Source organism: Carassius auratus, chromosome 31 (assembly GCF_003368295.1).
Source record: "Carassius auratus strain Wakin chromosome 31, ASM336829v1, whole genome shotgun sequence".
Classification (NCBI taxonomy): domain Eukaryota; kingdom Metazoa; phylum Chordata; class Actinopteri; order Cypriniformes; family Cyprinidae; genus Carassius; species Carassius auratus.
Genome location: NC_039273.1, coordinates 12,017,379 through 12,036,776, shown reverse-complemented (window position 1 = coordinate 12,036,776; position 19,398 = coordinate 12,017,379). Strand labels below are relative to the sequence as shown.

General features: G+C 34.8%; 1 protein-coding gene across 3 annotated transcripts in view; it reads left to right on the top strand.

Moving 5' to 3' along the window:
- LOC113050553 (KN motif and ankyrin repeat domain-containing protein 4-like) overlaps positions 1-19,398 on the top strand; it is a 46,531-nt gene that overhangs the window by 5,321 nt on the left and 21,812 nt on the right. The window lies entirely within an intron of this gene.

Sequence of the window (19,398 nt, the reverse complement as noted above, 5' to 3'; positions counted from 1 at the left end):
GGACCATCAATTTCTGTTCCCCGTGTACATTCATTGCATGGAAAGAGAGCAAGAATGTTTATCAGTAAGATTTTTATTTTATTTTATTATTATTATTATTTTTTTTTAAAGAAATTCATACATTTATCCAGAAAGTATAAATGCATTCAATGATAAGAATTCTTAAACGTATTCTTCATATTATTATTAACTCATTGTTAATTAATGCATCAACTTAAATGTCTATTTTAAACTTTTCAAAAAAAAGTATCACATTTTCCACAAAAATATTAAGCAGCACAACAGCTTTCAACAGATATAACAGGAATGTTTCTGGAGCACCTAATCAGCATATTAAAATGATTTTCTGAGGGATCATGTGACACTGAAGACTGGAGTAATGGCTGCTGAAAATTCACCTTTGCCATCACAGCAATTACATTTTACAATATTACTGTTTTAACTGTATTTTTAATCAAATACATGCAGCCTTGCACTTCTTTCACAAACAAACAAGCACTTCTTTATGTGTGCTGGCTTGTTTATATGCATGCAAATGTAAGGACACTGCTGGGTTTTAAGTATGTTCTTGTGGTTGATCTTTCGAACAAATGTTCAGTTCAATTGATGAGATCCATCCAGGCATATAATGTCTTCACATTGTGTCCTGGACCAGTAAAAACCGCATGGGTATTCTGGTTTCATCCAAATTCCCATACCACCATTTTTTTTATATCACTTTTTCCAAATTTGAAGCTCTGCAGCTTTTATAGACTCATGGGATAGTAGATGGCCTGCTGGTTGCACACTGAATCAGAATCTCAGCAGATGCAGTGTGTCACCTGGGTATTGTTTGCCTTCTGTATAATAAATACTGATAATGAATACAGAACATTTACACATTCCTTTCCACCAATCCTCCTTTCTTCAGTCGATAAAGAAGCTTGGAAAAGAGTTCTTCACAGTTTTTAAATTGTCTGTCGTTTGTGAGAACAGACCTTAAGATTTTTTTTTTTTTTTAATTTTTTTAAACTAATATTTATATTTTATTTTATTTCAGCTTTATTTCCTTAAGCTGCAGATTCCAGCTTTAGAATAGCTTAGAAAAGAGGTCTACACAAATGCTTAATGGAGGAGTTTAAACCCTTTGAACTATTCAGGCAATAATTTGTGTTTGCGTCTGCTTTTGCCCTTTTTTATCTTTCTCTTTTTCTGAATTCTTTCCTTTTTTTATTTCGATAAATAGACACTTGCGCAACCTTCAAAACATAGTCTTTCTACATATTTCATTATCATTCCATGATAACAGTGACATTTATGAAGGGAAGTCAGAAAGATTTACCCTCCAGACTAGAAATACACAATTAGTGCTACATGAGTTTTACCAAATCATTCTTTCGTGTTCACCTCTGCACAGCTTGGGCTTGATATAGAGGACTTTATTGATATGATCTGTCACGTACTGTGGAATTTTCAGAGGACAGGGGTTTGTCTGTTGCCTTTCTTGCACTTTTAAATGCAGTGACATCAGCATGAGTCTCCATGAGAGATCTGATGCAGCAATCAGCAGAAGTGCAGAGAAAAGCATGAAGAATCTTGTTATAAATGCTGAGATTTTAGTATGCACATTCTGATGCTGTGTACTATTTCTCTGTGGACTCCAATAATGTATCCAGATTGTTGGTGGTGTAGTAGTGTCAGAGATGTAGGTCATATGTAAATATGTTTTTAAAGGATCCCTTTTAATTAATGCCCTGTCTGGCACCAAACTTCTCTGTATGTGTCTTTGTTATGAGAATATTGCATAACCTAGTAAAATGCTGGCATGCTGGCAACAAAACCAGAAATTGTTAGTGATGTTATGAGCTTTAGTTTGGTCAGATTTTTAAAGCTTCTTGTCAGACAATTTGACACTTGCCAACATAGTAGATTTGTCAGTCATGAGGTGTTGAACATTAATATGAACTATGTGCATCTGTTGCTGTGTTGCTATGTTGTGTATTACAGCTGTTTCTCATTTAGTTTGTCTTTGATGTCTACACCTGCTGCTTGTATTTATGATGGGGGAATGGGTTATGGGCATGAAAAACTGATGTTGACAACACTTTGCACATTATATTTACTGCTCAGTATTCAAATGTTAAAGAACAACAACAACAACAACAACAACAAAAAGATATTGAAAGTTTTGTTTGAGCTGCAGTGTAGTTGACTTGTCAGCAGTTTTCCAGACTGTTCATGAAAACTGTCACACCAGTTTTAGTCTGGCTTTACGGTATAAGAAATGTTTATACATTTTTCTGGAAGTAAAAAGCAGATAATTACTGTACAATTTACAATGAAAAACAGTAAAAGGTCATTCTCAGAAGTCTCTCTCAATATATACAGTTTTGTTTCTTTTTACTTTTGTTATCGGTAATGTACAATTTTTTTTTTTTTGTACTACATTTTCTTTAATCTTGTTAAATTTATTTTGTTCACTGGCAGCTCTGATTCATCATGTGGCTTTCTATTGTGACACCTGTATTATATTGGTGATTATCAGTAAATTTAAAAGAAAAGAAAAGACTTGGTTCAAATAGCTAGCATTATACGTACATTCACCTAAAGGATTATTAGGAACACCATACTAATACTGTGTTTGACCCCCTTTCGCCTTCAGAACTGCCTTAATTCTACGTGGCATTGATTCAATAAGGTCCTGAAAGCATTCTTTTGAAATGTTGGCCCATATTGATAGGATAGCATCTTGCAGTTGATGGAGATTTGTGGGATGCACATCCAGGGCACGAAGCTCCCGTTCCACCACATCCCAAAGATGCTCTATTGGATTGAGATCTGGTGACTGTTGGGGCCATTTTAGTACAGTGAACTCATTCATGTTCATGAAACCAATTTGAAATGATTCGAGCTTTGTGACATGGTGCATTATCCTGCTGGAAGTAGCCATCAGAGGATGGGTACATGGTGGTCATAAAGGGATGGACATGGTCAGAAACAATGCTCAGGTACGCCGTGGCATTTAAACGATGACCAATTGTCACTAAGGGGCCTAAAATGTGCCAAGAAAACATCCCCCACACCATTACACCACCACCACCAGCCTGCACAGTGGTAACAAGGCATGATGGATCCATGTTCTCATTCTGTTTACGCAAAATTCTGACTCTTACTCTGACGCTCATCTGAATGTCTCAACAGAAATCAAGAATCGAAACTCAGAAATCGAGACATTTTCCAGTCTTCAACTGTCTAATTTTGGAGGGCTCGTGCAAATTGTAGCCTCTTTTTCCTATTTGTAGTGGAGATGAGTGGTACCCGGTGGGGTCTTCTGCTGTTGTAGCCCATCCGCCTCAAGGTTGTGTGTGTTGTGGCTTTGCTGCAGATGTTTTTCCCTTTTCACACCATTCTTTGTAAACCCCAGAAATGCTTGTGTGTGAAAATCCCAGTAACTGAGCAGATTGTGAAAAACTCAGACCGGCCCGTCTGGAACCAACAACTATGCCACGTTCAAAATTGCTTAAATCACCTTTCTTTCCCATTCTGACATTCAGTTTGGAGTTCAGGAGATTGTCTTGACCAGGACCACACCCCTAAATGCATTGAAGCAACTGCCATGTGATTGGTTGATTAGATAATTGCATTAATGAGAAATTGAACAGGTGCTCCTAATAATCCTTTAGGTGAGTGTATATCACATATATGTTTGCATCTTAAATATTGTCACTGTATTTTTTCTGGTGATTTCTGGTGATTTCTTTTTTATTTTATTTATTTTTATTTTTTTTTACAGTGATTTAATTGTGCCATGATTGAGTATAGGCCTTAAAATGTAAATATCAATACAAATTCAATAATTTGGATGATTTACTATTTGGTGTAATTAGAGTTTGCTCCTGGCTGCACTGCAAAGTAATCTGAGGCTTAGTAACCGTAAAATCAATTGATCTGCTTTTAACATGCATTATATAATCCAAGGTATAAACTAAGAGCTTGTTTGATGATGTGTGATTCATACCTTTGGGCTATTGACAAAATTTTAAGATTGTTGAGAGAAATTGCCATGTTGATCTTTGAACTAGTCAAAATATCTTAAAGGTTACACTTCATATCCTGTTGTTGTTACGAATGCACACAGGAAACGGGAGATCCAATAGCAGTGTTTAATGGGAAAACCAAAATCAAAATCCAACCTCCAAAATCCAGCAGCCTTTTATACCACTTTTTTTTTAAACACTGTATCATTGGCCTTTCTGTATGTCCGATGACATTATATACCTCATATCTCTATAGTTGTTTAATGAGTGGCATCACCCACTGAACAGTACTTGAAAAACCTCAGTGTTTCTGCGGCTTGAAATGTATCATTGATAGTGCTGTGATGAAGAGACGTAAATTGCTCTGCAAAGCAGAAAGCTTGACTGAATCATCCTAGATTAATGCAGAGGAAAGCTGCAATGAAACTGATTGGATACTAATCCTAAGGGACGGTCATACACATTAACAGCTGCGCAGATGGAACCAACACTTCCACCGCTGATCATGTTACTGTCCTCACATCTATTAATCATTATCTTCTAATGCATTTTTTTTCATTTCGAGACTGATATTGTTTTCTAAAATAACATGAGTATTGTTCAAAAATCAGTTATTCCTTTATGCTTATTTAACTTAGAACACTGCTTCTGTGTTGTATATTTGAACGGGAACATTCCAAGATATTATTGGAACATTTCACTCTTTCTCTTATCCTGTTTGTACGTGTTCACAGCATTCTAGATGGAATGTCAGTTATTGTAGTATTATTTATACACTATTTTAGTATTTATTAATATTTTGAATATTGCTTTTGTCATTATTATTTTTTTATCATTATGTATTTTTAATCATTTTAGTATTAGTTAACACTAACAATAGTACTGTCAGTCTGTGAGATGACTGGCGACATGCAACAGTTGATCCAGGTTTAATTTTTTTCTGAACACTTTTAATTGGTGAAGTGAAAATAAACAAAATACCTGACCATATCGAGTCTAAAAATGAGGTTTTAGCCTTGAGAAATATTTCTGAGTGCCAATAGTTGAAGTAATAACAAGCGTCCAGTGTCCTCTGAAATCCAGCAGGAAGGAATATATATATATATATATATATATATATATATATATATATATATATATATATATATATATATATATATATATATATATATAAGCATCTTCCATCTTCAAGAATCGGCTACAAACACATCTATTCCTTCTTTATTTGACCCTCTAACTTTAGCACTCACTATTCTAATTCTGTTCTTATATATCTCTAACTAGCTTTCTAATCTTTTTGTATTCTTTCTGTTTTCTTTTCATGTATTATACTATTAAAAAAAGCAAAAAAAAAAAAAAAACCTTTAACACTAGCTTGCTCTGTTCTTTTTCTATTCTATGTTTTCTTTTTCTTTTTTATATTATTTAAAAGCCCTTGCTATGTGTAATGCTCTTAGTCTTTTGTTGATTTTGATTGCCTCCATTTTCCTCCTTTGTAAGTTACTTTGCATAAAAGCGTCTGCTAAATGACTTAATGTAAATCTGTGTGTGTGTGTGTATATATATATATATATATATATATATATATATATATATATATATATATATATATATATATATATATATATTTCTGACCAGAACTCTAAGAGACAAAGTAGGGAAGTCTACACTGCAAAATGTTTTTGTTTAATATGTGCCCTTTCCCACGAACTAACAGAAAAACCTTGTAGAAAAGGAATTCAAGCTGTAATTTAGGTCAACAAATCTGTTTTCCATTCAGAGTTACGGTCACCACCGCAGAGAAAGTATGTGGCCACCTGCTTTTGACCGCTCTCGCTGTTCCAACCATCGATCTGCCTTTAGATAACAAATCTTTCCTCTCTGAAATAAAACCTTGATCTAACCTGTACTATCTAGAACAGCAGTTTGAGACGGTTCGAGATGGATTTGACACAGAGGGAAAGAACAGTAAGAAAACAGATAGCAACATGAGTGGGAAACTGAAATTGCTTCAGAAAGCAGCTCTGATAAGAATAAGATGGCATCACTGGATTTGAGAGCAAGAGAAAGACAGAGTGATGAAGAAAAGATATAGATGCAGCGTGCTGCACTGCCTCTAGCTCTGCTTTGGCCTTTTAAAAATGCATCAGACTTTTCAGTATGGAAGATCCTCAGGGTGCCAGATGCTTCCTGTTGCAGATGAACACTAACTAAACCCCAGACCACAAATAGTAAATGTGTTTATGCCTGTGTGTGAGAACAAATTGACCGAATACACTCCCAACCACTTTTGTGTTCTAGGCTAATTAATGAATTCATTTGTTGATAGTTATGTTTATATAAGAGATAATTAGAGTAAGAAATGAATGGGAGAAATTGTAAAATAGCAGCTATTAATTGAAAAAAGAGCCATCTCCTCTTTTTTGTGCATTAGCTAGACCAGTGTACTAAAAGAGGACAAATGTATCAATTATTATTAAATGTATTGCTGATTCAATAAGTCATCTTGACAACTTAGTAATGTTTATGTATTCCATGTTTTAAAATATCTTATCCTGAATAATCAGATCACTTATTGTGCACAAGCTATAAGGTCAAATCAGTACTATAAAGTATGTATACTTCAGACCTCTGACCTCCTAATGACTCTTGAATTTCCCTTTAAGTTCAGGAAAAGGACAGTGTTACGCCTACAGTTTAGGAACTTGATGATAGCTTCTATTTTAAGCACTGTGTAATTGTGAAATTAGAAACAAGCAGCTTCCCGTGGCTTGAACCTGCTGGTTAAAACAGTGTCAAGAAACCTGCTGACAATGCCAGTACATGAAGAATTGATCTAGTCTTTCCTCTGTGGCTAGGAAAGAATAGCAAGTCTTCATTTGAACAAAACGATCCCTTAAAGATTTTATTACTATGAATTATCAGAACCACAGTCATATTTCTGCTATTGGAAGACCTTAGATCTCAGTCATTGTTTTTGTTTTTCTGTGTTTTAAAATATATATTCGGGGACATTTAGCAATTATTTAAACATTTTATATTCCTTTTTGATTTCTCAAAATACTTGAATGTTCACTGCATATGCATTTGTACATATCTGCTGTACAGCTGCTTTGTAATAGTCCTCTAAAACATAGTTTAGTGTTGGCTTAGATGGGATTGTCTTCAGTGGTTCTTATTTTGTCAATCGGAGACGTAATGATCAGACGTATCACCATCAGCAGAAATGGAATAGAAGCCTTGCCCACAGTTCCTTAGAGACGGGCCGGACTACACGAATGTGAATTTGGGAACTCTGTACTGTGTTATTTCCTCTTAAGCTAGAGAAGTTTTGCATTTCAAATGGCCTTTTCTTTTTGTTTTCCCCTTCTTCCACCTACTTTCTTTTATATCTATCACCAGGAATTATGAGAGGATGGACGGTGTGTTCCTTTAAATGCTAATATAAAACGCTGTAGTTATTGCTTTGAAAATGGCTTCTTTAGATACCATAATATCTGGCATATGTTACTCTATGCAGACAGCTAGCCGACTGATCCATAAGCAGAATCAATAGCACTGTGTGATTTATTAAAGCAAGAAATTCAATGGTCCTTCCATGTCAACTGTTAAGATGTCAAATATTTTCCTCAGACGTGTCCAAAGCAGGAATCATCCAGACCCTTTTCCAGCAAGTATGTTATCACATTTCCAGATATACCGCAAATGCCATTTTCAGATAACAGAGAGCACTTTAAGTTCAGGTTGTTAGTCGAATGGTGCCAGGTGTGAGAGAAGATTCCTTTAAAAACTGTGTCTGGATCTAACTTCTTAAACATTCTCATGCCTCCGATCTGAATAATTCACTTCTGGAATCTTCCAGCCTTTGGAACAATAAGGATAGCCAAGATGGAGAAAAAAAAGAGAAAGATGAAGTAGGCAGATCAAAGAACAACACAATGCTGCTTGTCTGATGGAGGAGAAGGAAGCCAAAGCCTGTGAGCTGTGGGTCAAAGAGGGAAAGTTATGGTTGCAACTTTGTAGAAATTTGTAGAAATTCCAAGCTTCATTTTTCAAGAAGTAACGTTGAAATATTTCTAAAGCATATTAATATATTAATATTCATTTGTACTTTCCCAATAACTTGTGAGCAATTTGTTTCTGAAACGCATTGGAGGTGCTTTAGGTATTGGAGATGGTTTAATTAACCTGAAAACCAATCTCTGCAGACAAGAAAAACTTCTCCGGTTTATTAGAAAATTCTCTTTGCAAAAGAAGAGAACATCAGGCAGGAGCTCTTGCATCACAACATTTTAGTTCCCTCCGAGCGGTCTTGTGTACTGCCCATTGAAATGTAGCCAGGTTCTTATTTCCCACAATGCTAGAAGGTAAAAAGCTGAGCAACAAGACCTTCCATTTTGAGAATTAAAACATTCACGTCTAATGCATGTTTCGTTAGGAATTTAATTGTTTGTGTTGTACTGTAGTTTAAGTAGCTCTGGTAGCAGTTAAAATTGAGAACTCGTATGCAAGCTTTTTTCAGGCAGTTCGATCCTGTACATTCTGCGCCACTAGCTGTGCAAATGTCCGCTGACAGCCAAGAGGTACCAAAACCAGATAAATGACTCCCACTCGCTAAGAGGGGAAAATCAATTTACTTTCTCTTTCACTCCTTCTCTCTCGTAATTGCGAGAAGCACACAAAAGAGCATGCAGCGTTTTGAGATTGATTCTGTTGACAGCAAATTTGCAAGTCTGAAAAGTAGCAAGTAGTTAGTCGCATAAAAAGTTCTCAGAGCATATAGGGGCTTTTAACCGAATCATTGTTTTGCCTCCTGTAGGCATATTTTTGTCTGTCGTATTTTTCAAAACTGCCATCAAAGTGCTGAAGCATTTCAAAAACACATTATCGCACTTCTGTCATAAATATTTATTTTTGATTTGTTTATGCAGCCCTATCTTTCAGTATTTTTTGCTAACGTCAGTCTGTTTGTATATTTGTATTGTGGCCTTTTTCTTAGTGGCCAGAGCTTAGAGATATGTTGATACAGCTCATGTGAACTACCTGGACTTTGCTTGTCTGTCATCGCATTTTTATATGAGCATTCATGCTTGTTTGCAGCTGCTTGTTTGTGTGTGTGTGTGTTTCTTTTGGTGAAAGGTAGGATGATGCAATGACAGCAGTTCAAGGGCTATTCTCTGCTCTCACACTTCTTTCACCACATCAAATGAGCAGCAATCTATCTTAAGCTATCAGCGTTTTTTAAAGAATATGCATGTGTTTAACCAGTGATTTATACTGTATTTGTATGCATTAAAGAAATTAGTGTATAGTGTTTGTAAGATATTTAAAATTCCTGTTCACCAAGGCTGCATTATCTTATAAAAAATAGAGTAAAAACAGTAATAGTGGGAAATACTATTACAATGTAAAATAACTACTTTCGATTTTAATATTATGTTATTTTTTATTAAGTTATTATTACTTTCATAACAAACAAAATTTTCAGCAGCCATTAGTGTCAATAGTGTCACATGATCATTTCTGAAATCACTTTTATATGCTGATTTGGTCTCCAAGAAACATTTCTTATTATTATGCTTAATATTTTCATGGAAACCAAGATACCTCTCTTCAGGATTGTTTGATGAATAGAAAGTTCAAAAGAACAGCATTTATTTGAAAGTAACTTTGGAATTCATAAATAAATTAGCATTGTTTATGGTGCATTATGGTGCTTTTTTTTTCAGCAAATTTACTTTCATTATATTTGAAAAAGTGGCTATTATTAAAGGGACTGTTCACCCAAAAATAAAAATTATTTTAAAGAATGTTAGGAACCAAACTAAAAAAAAAAAAAAAAAAAAAAAAGGAATTACTGAGACTATCCCTTTAATTACATGGATGCGAGTAAAAGATGGCAGCAGAATTTAAATTCTTGAGTGAACTGTCCCTTTAACTATTTAATTTCATTTAGTATTCCCATTGTGAATGTTAGTAATGGACAGGCTGTTAGGGTTAGAGAGGAGCAGACAGAGCACGGGGATACACATCTTGAGAACGAGGGAAAGAGTGACAGTAAGTTATCATGGAATGGCCTGGAAAACAGCAGTATAATGTCAAGAAGTAAATCGAGCGGGAGGGATGGAAAAATGGCCCAAGCAACATATGAGTTTGCCTTCACACACATACACCTCTCTTCATCTGTTGACATCAGGTCGCATTTCCTGAGAGCATCTTTATCTTAACAAAGAGACAGCCCCATTTCTCACACACATTTATTATCCCACCTTCGCCCCTGTGTGTGCAGCCCAAAGCATCTCTCCATGGTGACTCGCAGGCCATATTTTGGTATTAAGGATGATACTGTATACAGGCTGACAGTCAATATCGCATTATAATGTTTACTTTAGAATAATGACCACTGACTTGTCATTATCCAGCTTATCCCATGTTTACATTGATGAATGCATGAACATGAAGTATTATTTAAAGTTATTTTATTTTAATTTATTAGCTTACAGATTTGATTAATGCTTCTACTAAGATTTTTACTTCTACAAAAAAAGGATGACAAAATCAAATTATATATTTTTTGATCAGTACTGAAAGTTCAGAGAAAGTTGCCTAGCATATATACGTTGCTACATGTGTTCAACTTATTAAAGGATAGTTCATAAAAAAGAGCAATTCTTTTATATCTCATAATTCTATATCTTTTGCAATTATGAAAAAAAGACAGAATTGTGAGATATAAATTCAAAATTGCAAGGAAAAAAAAGAGTCAGAATTGGGAGATAAAAAGTCACAAACAAGCTTCCATACTTTGTTGTCCATGTTCACATCTAGATAACACGAATGAAAATCAATGGGGCACAGACATGGCATGCACGTAGAGTAAGTTAGACTGCTTAGACTGCTGCTGCCCATTTATGTTTATAAATTTGTTTTTGAATACATTTTGAGGCTTGCTCATGACCTTTCATCATTCTGTCTATTTGCTTGTCTGTCTGTCTGTCTTTCTAAGACATGATTAGATGACTGGATGATCTCTATTCATGCTGAGCTATCTGCAACCCATTAACCTGTGTGTATGTATATATATTTAAATATATTTATTTATTTATTTATAATATTTTTTTTCTCTCTGTATGAATAAATAAATACAATAAAACACATTTTATTTACATTTTTTTATAATATTTATATATAATATTTTTTTCTCTCTGTATGAATAAATAAACAAAAAAAAAACACTTTTATTTACAATTTTTTTGTTTACTCATGTGGGATCCATTAAATAGCTATGATCTAAAGAAAATTCTTGTTTACTTTTCTAGATTAATTCTTTCAGTGCTCTTTTTTTTTCAATGAAAAAACAGCATAAACAAAAGGAATTCCCAAAGGATGGATAAGTGCATATCTGTTTGGCTGTTTCGTTTTACTACACTCTTTAACACATCATTTTTATTTTATTTAAAATCTTATTCTAATTAAAATAATGATTTGATAGATATTGATTTAAAATAGTAACTGAGATGATTGTACAATGGATATCTTTTATTTACATTATGTAAATCTCATTCACACTAAAATAAGTGGAACCTATTCGTGCTCAGCCTGACAGCCTCTATTAACCAAAACGGTGTGCATTTACTCCTTTATCACAAATAAAAACAATGCCAAGAATAACTGTAAAGCTGTTATTTTATTTATAAATAAAAACAATGCCAAGAATAACTGTAAAGCTGTTATTTAAATACTGCAATATGCTTTTTGCCTGGAACGTTTGAATTGGAATTTGATATTTCTATTATACATATTATACAGGAAAATGTACAGTATAAAAATCTTCACCAAAAGAAAAATAATAAGTACATGTAGAGAATTGAAGAATAAGAAATTCATTGAGAAAAGAAAAGAAGGGAGTCAAAATAGGGTTAATCCACTGAACATATGCTGAGGCTAAGAGCCCCACACACATGCCTGGCTGGGAAACTCATGATTATTGATAGTGGGAGCAATTTGGCAACATTCTCAGCAGCAGAGCATAAACAGCCCCCAGCAGCAGTTCTGTAGAGTTCCAGAATGTGCTTTGCACACACAAAACAGAGCCTGTCCATTTAGGAGATGACGAAAAGAGTCTGTTTTCTTTCTGTCTTCTCTCTTCTTCAGTCAAACACACAGTGGTGTATTTAATGCACAATTGCACATAATTTGTGCAGAAATCTGTGTCTTAAAAACTTGAACTTGAAGTGATGTTAAGGTGCCACGGATGGCCTCTGCAATTGACACTTCACAAAGACCTGCTCCCCTTAGATAATGCTTCTATGTCCGAAAAGCCATGGCACTGTCACACCACACGTTTTCACACAATGAAAAATACATCGCAGAGCAAAGAGGAGGCTGAAAATGTGCCAACAGACAAGACAGAGCAGGTCACTTTTGGTATAAACAAAGTCTCATCATTTCTTAGAAATGTAAACAATAGATTCCATTTTGTGGCTCTTTAATGTGTCTTGACGGATCACTGCAGTGCCTTAGTTCAAAATGCAAGTGAACCAATAATCTCTTCCTCTCTACTAGCAGTAGAACAAAATAAACATGAATTAATCATCAGAATGTATCTTGTTTCAACCACGGAAAGACATCAATACACACTGTTTTTCAAGTTAATAGTGTTAGCATGAAGCACAGATCACACAAAAGTCACTTTCAAACTAAGCAACTTTATGTTGGTCAACATCTTGAACACAAGAAAAATCTGTGCGAGGAACTTTTTTGCCCTCTGATTCTGCAGATTCCTAGATTTTGTCCATGATATTTTGCAGACCAGCAGTGAATGCAAATTTATGAACCCCTTTTATTTATATGTTGGTGTGCTATGTATTTTTTAAAATAATTGTAGTAAACTTGTACAGTACTCAGATAAAGACTGCAGTTTGTAGAATTGTGCTGTTCAAATTATACAGTGCATTTTTTTGGCAGTGATTTTGCTGTTACTTAATTTGCTTAATTGCTTTAGTGAATTAGGTGCGAAAACAAGCCAGACAGTGCATGGAAATAAACACTGCTGTCAGTGGACACAGTTTATTTTGAGTCATTCACCCCTCAGTGTATTCTTGCTGTATTCTCACTGTTGTCTCATCGGCTTATGGACTTACAGTATGGTGAAATATGTAATATATGTAATATGCCATAGAATGGCATCACCTCTATTAAAGGGGTGGAAAGGGGGATGTTGGAGATGCTTTGCTCTCTCACTTTTTGGGAGAAAATCAATACCCCTGCCTTAATGTGCCTCCTATGCCCATGGTGGCCCAGATTGGATTCTAATCCTAGCCCTTTTGTCTTCCCTGTCTTGACTCTTAAATGTTTTGGCAAATGTGTTTGTATAATTCATTGTATTTGCATTGTATAGCACAATGCATTTAGCATTTTATAGCACATTCTTTTGTATCATGCAGAGCAGTGGAATATATATTTTTTTTTCCCCATAAATCGTAAACAACCCAAATTTCTGTGTAACTGCTTTCCTGCCTGCCTCTTTTCCATGCCAATTACTTAATCTATGCGAGATACTCCTAACAGGGCCACACAGTTTTATTGTTGTGGTCTCTCTTTCTCTTTCTCAGATGTTTCCATTAGTCTGTATTCTGGTCTGGTCCAGACATGGCAGTTTGAACACAAACAGCCTGAGGTTCTTATCAGTCTTCCTCACACTGCTCTCTTCCCCAGAAAACCCGTTCAAACCTCTCTTTATCACACGCTCAGCTCTCCACTCCTCCCTCAGCTCCAGCCATTCCCACAAGCACACTTTTCCCCTTCTTGTGTTTGTGTGTGTGTGTTATTCTGTGTTAGTTAGTCATGTTAGTTCTTTTCTTTTCTCCTTCTCCTTGAGGGTCTTGAGATTATCGCTCTCCTTTAATGGGACATCCCATCTAACAAAAATATGTTCTAAGAATGTTTTGCTTCAAGTTATAAAAATGTTATAATGTGAATATTAAAGTTTATAATTGTATCATTTTGCAAACATTATGGGAACATCACTTTTGAATGTTCTCTGATCTATCTGAAACAAGTACTAACATTAAGAAACCATTAGACGTCTAACTAAATTGTTTCAAAAATGATGTAGCTAAATAACATTTTTGTGCTAAAAGTCATACGTTTATTGATAACTCTTTCACTGCGATTAATGGAATTTTTCAACATTTATGAGACAACGCTTCCCCTTCATTGATGGCATTTTCTTGATTCCCATGTTTTCACGGTTATGTGGAATGAAGCCATTACACATCTTCTGAAAGAGTACTTAGTCTCTGGATCAAAACACAGTGAAGAAGCATGAAACAACTGATCGCGTATGTAAGCAGATGCATATGTAAAATAATGCAATCATAATACATTAAACGGCATATAAATCACAAGTACCTAACGTTACCAAATGAAATGTAGAGTGCTAAAGGACTGCGCAAGCTTTGGGTTTGTTGAGGGAAGTGATCTACTTCTTCTATGTTTTGATCATCATTTTGAATCTGACATTTTTTTGTTTTTTTGTTTTGTTTTATGAAACTTTTGTTTTGTTTTATCAAATTTGTTGATAAAGAATGTATGATGCTAGGATTCTTGTTTTTTTTTTAAAGCATATGTCTGTTTTTTAAGCATAGGCCTGTTTTTTTGTTTTGTTTTCATGCAATAAAATATTCTCAGGGGCATGACATTTTTGTAAAAATGTTGGCGGTGGCTGGCAGCTTTAAAAAAAATAACTCTGAACACACGTTCTATTAATATTACTGTAAGATATTAATGTTTGTTTATAAATTTGCGTGAACGTTCCTTGTTAGCTAAGATTCCACCTTTTCTGCAATCTTATGGCTTCACCCTTGTGTCACCTAGAGTTTGAAAGCAGTGTGTCTCCTTTATATTACACATTTTTTGTATGAAATATTTTAAAACATTGAAACTTTATGCTATAAAACTAATATGATTTTTTATTTATTTTTTTAGATAAAAGATAATTGTATTTCCTTCCAATCCTACTATATTCCAGTCTCAGTAAATACTCAGTAAAAACTTCACTTCAACATCAGTTCCTCTTTGAGAGAGCCACATGGAACAGATGCCAGTGTGCAGTGAAGCCTTAAGGAGGGAGCAGAATTTGATACAGGATTGTGGTTAAAGCCAGCGGAGGGCTTTCACTGCTCAGTGTGTTGTCACTGTAGTTTATACATTTTTCATTCATTGTCATTTAATCATTTTGGTTACTTGATTTATCTAAATAATTTTAAGTATGTTTTGATTATACCACAATCCACTATATTGTGGTAGATTACAATTTGGGTAAGAAATCAAATACACTTCTGACCAGTAACCAATAATTAGAATTCTATAGTATTTTTCTTTATATATATATATATATATATATATATATATATATATATATATATATATATATATGTTATTAAGAGTCCCCCAAGTATACGTATTGAGAAGCTTCTTCGCTGTTGCAATTGTTAGAGCAGTTTACATAGTGTTTACTGAAATTGTATTTTCACCGGGGAACATGTACAGTCTACTTCAATTTTCTTTGCAAGAGGCTGCTCTTTCTGTAAGAGAAAAATGTTTGTCTTGGCTTAGATCACTATCCGTTGTTGCTTACTGTTGCATTTTATTGATATTATTTATTAATATTATTATTTGCACCAGTGTTGATTTTGCCTTTATTTTGCAGTATGTCTCTGATGTCACCGGTTTACACTGGATATTGTTAAAATATTATTTTTTTATTTTCATAAATTTTTTTGCAGAACTAAATACATTGATATAGCAGCTATTATGCAGTTTTAATGGGATAGTTCACCCAAAAAGGACAGTTCTGACTTTTTTTTTTTTTTTTTTTTTCATAACAGATAATACTAAAATAGCAAACCGTCATGGAGAAAAAAAAAATTTAAACACTGAAAAAGCCTGCAGAGAATGTGATCATAAATTCTGCCTGACTAAAAATAGTAAGTCTAGAGTATTTTGCAGACATAACTCAGTGAATGAAGAGCCTCTGGGCGGTCTTTGGGCATGCCGTCTGGCTAAAACTGTTAACACTATACATGGAAAAATATGCTGTAAAAAGTGCAAATATGTGGCTCTGACATATGTTAGGGCCAATGCGATATCCTGCACCTTGAAATAATAGATAGAGCCATAAGTTTCTCAAGTGTGTGTACGCAGCCCTGCGCTGTGTAAAGTTGTCGGCTTTTATGGCTGATAAAGATGGCTGTGTTTTGCCGTGGTGTATTTATGTGACCCATTTTCTGAACATTAGTGATATAGATTGCTTATATGCTCACTCTCACTCTCCTTTCCTTTAGACCCACAGCCGTGTGTGTTAACACACGTTTCCCTCTAATTCAGCCAAGAGACAGTCAAATGAACCGCAGGAGTAAAGATTCAGACTTTCAAACTGCTTAAAAGATCAGCCCAAACTCGCAATACCAAATAAATGCCAAAGATGCACACCACCAAATGGCCTCTCAGTAGATCTAAAAATCTTTTTTTTTTCAGCATGCATGTAGTAGCATCAACATGAGTTTGTCTGTCTGTATTTGTATCAGAGAGAGTGAAAATACATGGGTGAGTGTTTTGTATGCATGTTTGAATGCTCGCATTTATTAGTGTCTACAAGACTACTGTGGACTGAAGTAGGTAGAGCACTTTATGGCTACAGGATGCATTTCACTGGCAGTGTACACTAGATATGATGAGCATTCAACACCTCCACCTCTCTTCAAGTCTGCTTTTAATCTAGGCTCTGATACTGGCCGATGACTTTTTCTTGACCCAGGTGAAATATGGTCATGGCAGGGCCATCTCAATTCCCTGATTAGAAAGACCTCTCAAGCACATTGCAGTGTTGAATAGCTTCCTCCTTAAGGGGCCACTTGAATTTGTTTGGCTTCAAATGAAAAAAGCCAAAAGGAATACTCCATAGCAAGATCTGTGACGAGAATACAAGCCGGATTATTTGTAGGAACATCTCAAGCACGTATACAAAGAAATACCATGGTTTTTTAGACATCTTCAATGGTAACATCACTGCATTTGGACACGTGCTATTGACTTGATTGTGCAATGTAAAACATAAAAATGGAAGTGGACATATTATTAATTTTTAATGTCCTTTTAGTGTAATAATGTCTTTTTTCTGTTTTTTTTTTCTGTTTTTTTTTTCACATACACATACTAAACTCAAGGCTAACAGAAATACCATCATCATGGGGCAGCGAAACAATAGTCCTTTTTTTCCATAAAAAAAAACTAAAATAAAAAATGCATGTTAAAATGTGTAGATATCAAAAAGTATAATTCAGTAATAATAGCTATAACAATATTTTGACAGCATTAGATGTTTCTTTCAGGTGCTTACAGGAATAGTTTAATGAGCAAGAAAAGTAAAAATGAAAAAAGGAAAGTGGTTCATATGAATTTTTTATTTTATTTATTTTTTATCCAAACCAAATCCGTCGTATAATGATTCAATCAACGTTTTTGAGACCCAAAACATCTGACTCAAATAAATGTTTCATTCAAGTACTGGACTTTGCTATTTATCTCTTGAACTCTCGTGAACATGCCAAAGAGAACTAGGTCAGATGTCATAATTTTGCAGTCAATAACAGCTTAAATTTCAGTCTGCTTTCACACAAAATCACATGGCTTCAAAAGAACTGGAAGATAACACATAATTCATAGAAACCACTCTTATGTATTTTTTCTGTAAATGTTTGTCATAGTGGAGCCCCAGGCTTCAATAAATTTAATTACACTGAAAATAGCGGCTAGCGTATTTTTGTTAAGCCTTGAATGTTAATATAGCACGCACGACGCACCTCACAATCGAGCAGCTGCACTGGCTGAGGCGCAGGTGTTGTGAGAAGATAAGTTGTGCTGAAGTTCATTAGCTGCGTTTACATGGACCCTTCTAATCTGATCGTAATAGGAATAGAAGCACAATCAGAATAAAAATGTCACATGTAAACAAGTCAATCAGATTGAATCGGCTCGATCCGACTAAAATTTCAATTGGATTGTAAGGGTTGGTTTATCCCTTTTGTAATCCGAGCGAGAGAACATGTAAACACTTAATCGGATTGAAAACCAAAACGGGAAAGTACTGTGCATGTGCAGTCACATAGAAATAGCATAATGACGTATGCCGCACAGAACAAGGTGTTCTACCTGGTGAATAAAGTGTCATAAATAAGTGTCCTGTCATTATAAATCTCCTCTTTCACTCAGCGTATGTCAAGTTGAACACGATCACGTCCCACCAGTCCTCGTTTAAGACTTTCATCAACAGACGACTAATTTTGAGTGCAGGAAGGGGCACTTTTACTACTTTTTTCGTTTTTTGCTAAAGTAAAGTTAAGCAGCTCAACAGTTCATTTGCTGGTCGTTGCCTAATTAGGACCCGAAGTAGATAAATATAATGTGTGCTTTTTAAAACAGCAGTGGGAAACTCTGTATATTCATGCAGTGTGCACATGTCAAAAGAGTAAATCCAATCAAAAGCTTGTGACATGTAAACGCACGCATCAACCCGATCACTTTATTTACTGTTCATGTAAACACTACGTTCGGATTCGCCAATCAGAATGAATTCATTCCGATGGAAGCAAAAAGTGTCCATGTAAACGCACCTACTTTGCTAACCTCCACCCAGTACTAATGATTACACTGCTCCCCCATCAAATCTGACATGAAAAACAGTGTTATTACAAAGTTATTGAGGGAGAAAAAGTTATTGAAGGGGAGAGAGTGTAGGGAAAAAATTACACAAGAGGAAAAGGCTGAGAAAGTATGAGACCTCCCCTGCATGGGTCATTTCATCTGAGGAACTGGACGTCTTCAGTTCAATTCTCAGATGGTCTGTGTCAAAAGAAGGGCATGGAGAATTACTGCAGCAGTGGACTGAACATTCAAAAGAGTATGAGGACTGTTTTCTCACTTTCTGACTCCTCTTTGCTGCTTTTTCTGATGCATTATTCTTTTCCTCCAGGACCAATATCTCACTGTAGCCAAATAAATTGTCCAGCATCTATGCGTTGTAAAACTCATTTCCTTAATCAGTATTATATTAATAGAAATATAATTCACTTTTATTTTCATTGTCTTGTTTTCCAGTAAAATATCTGAACATCTCTAACATGATTACTATTAATTTCTTATTTTATTATGCAGAGAATAGGTTTTGAATTTTGATTATTTTTTATATCCTGTTGGCAAATTAAAAACTTTACATACATTAAGTGAGTCTTGTGCTTGAAAAAAATGCTTTCAGTATAACACATTGATACTGCACTTAATTCAATAAATTCTTTGAAAATTATTATTACCTTTCTTATTT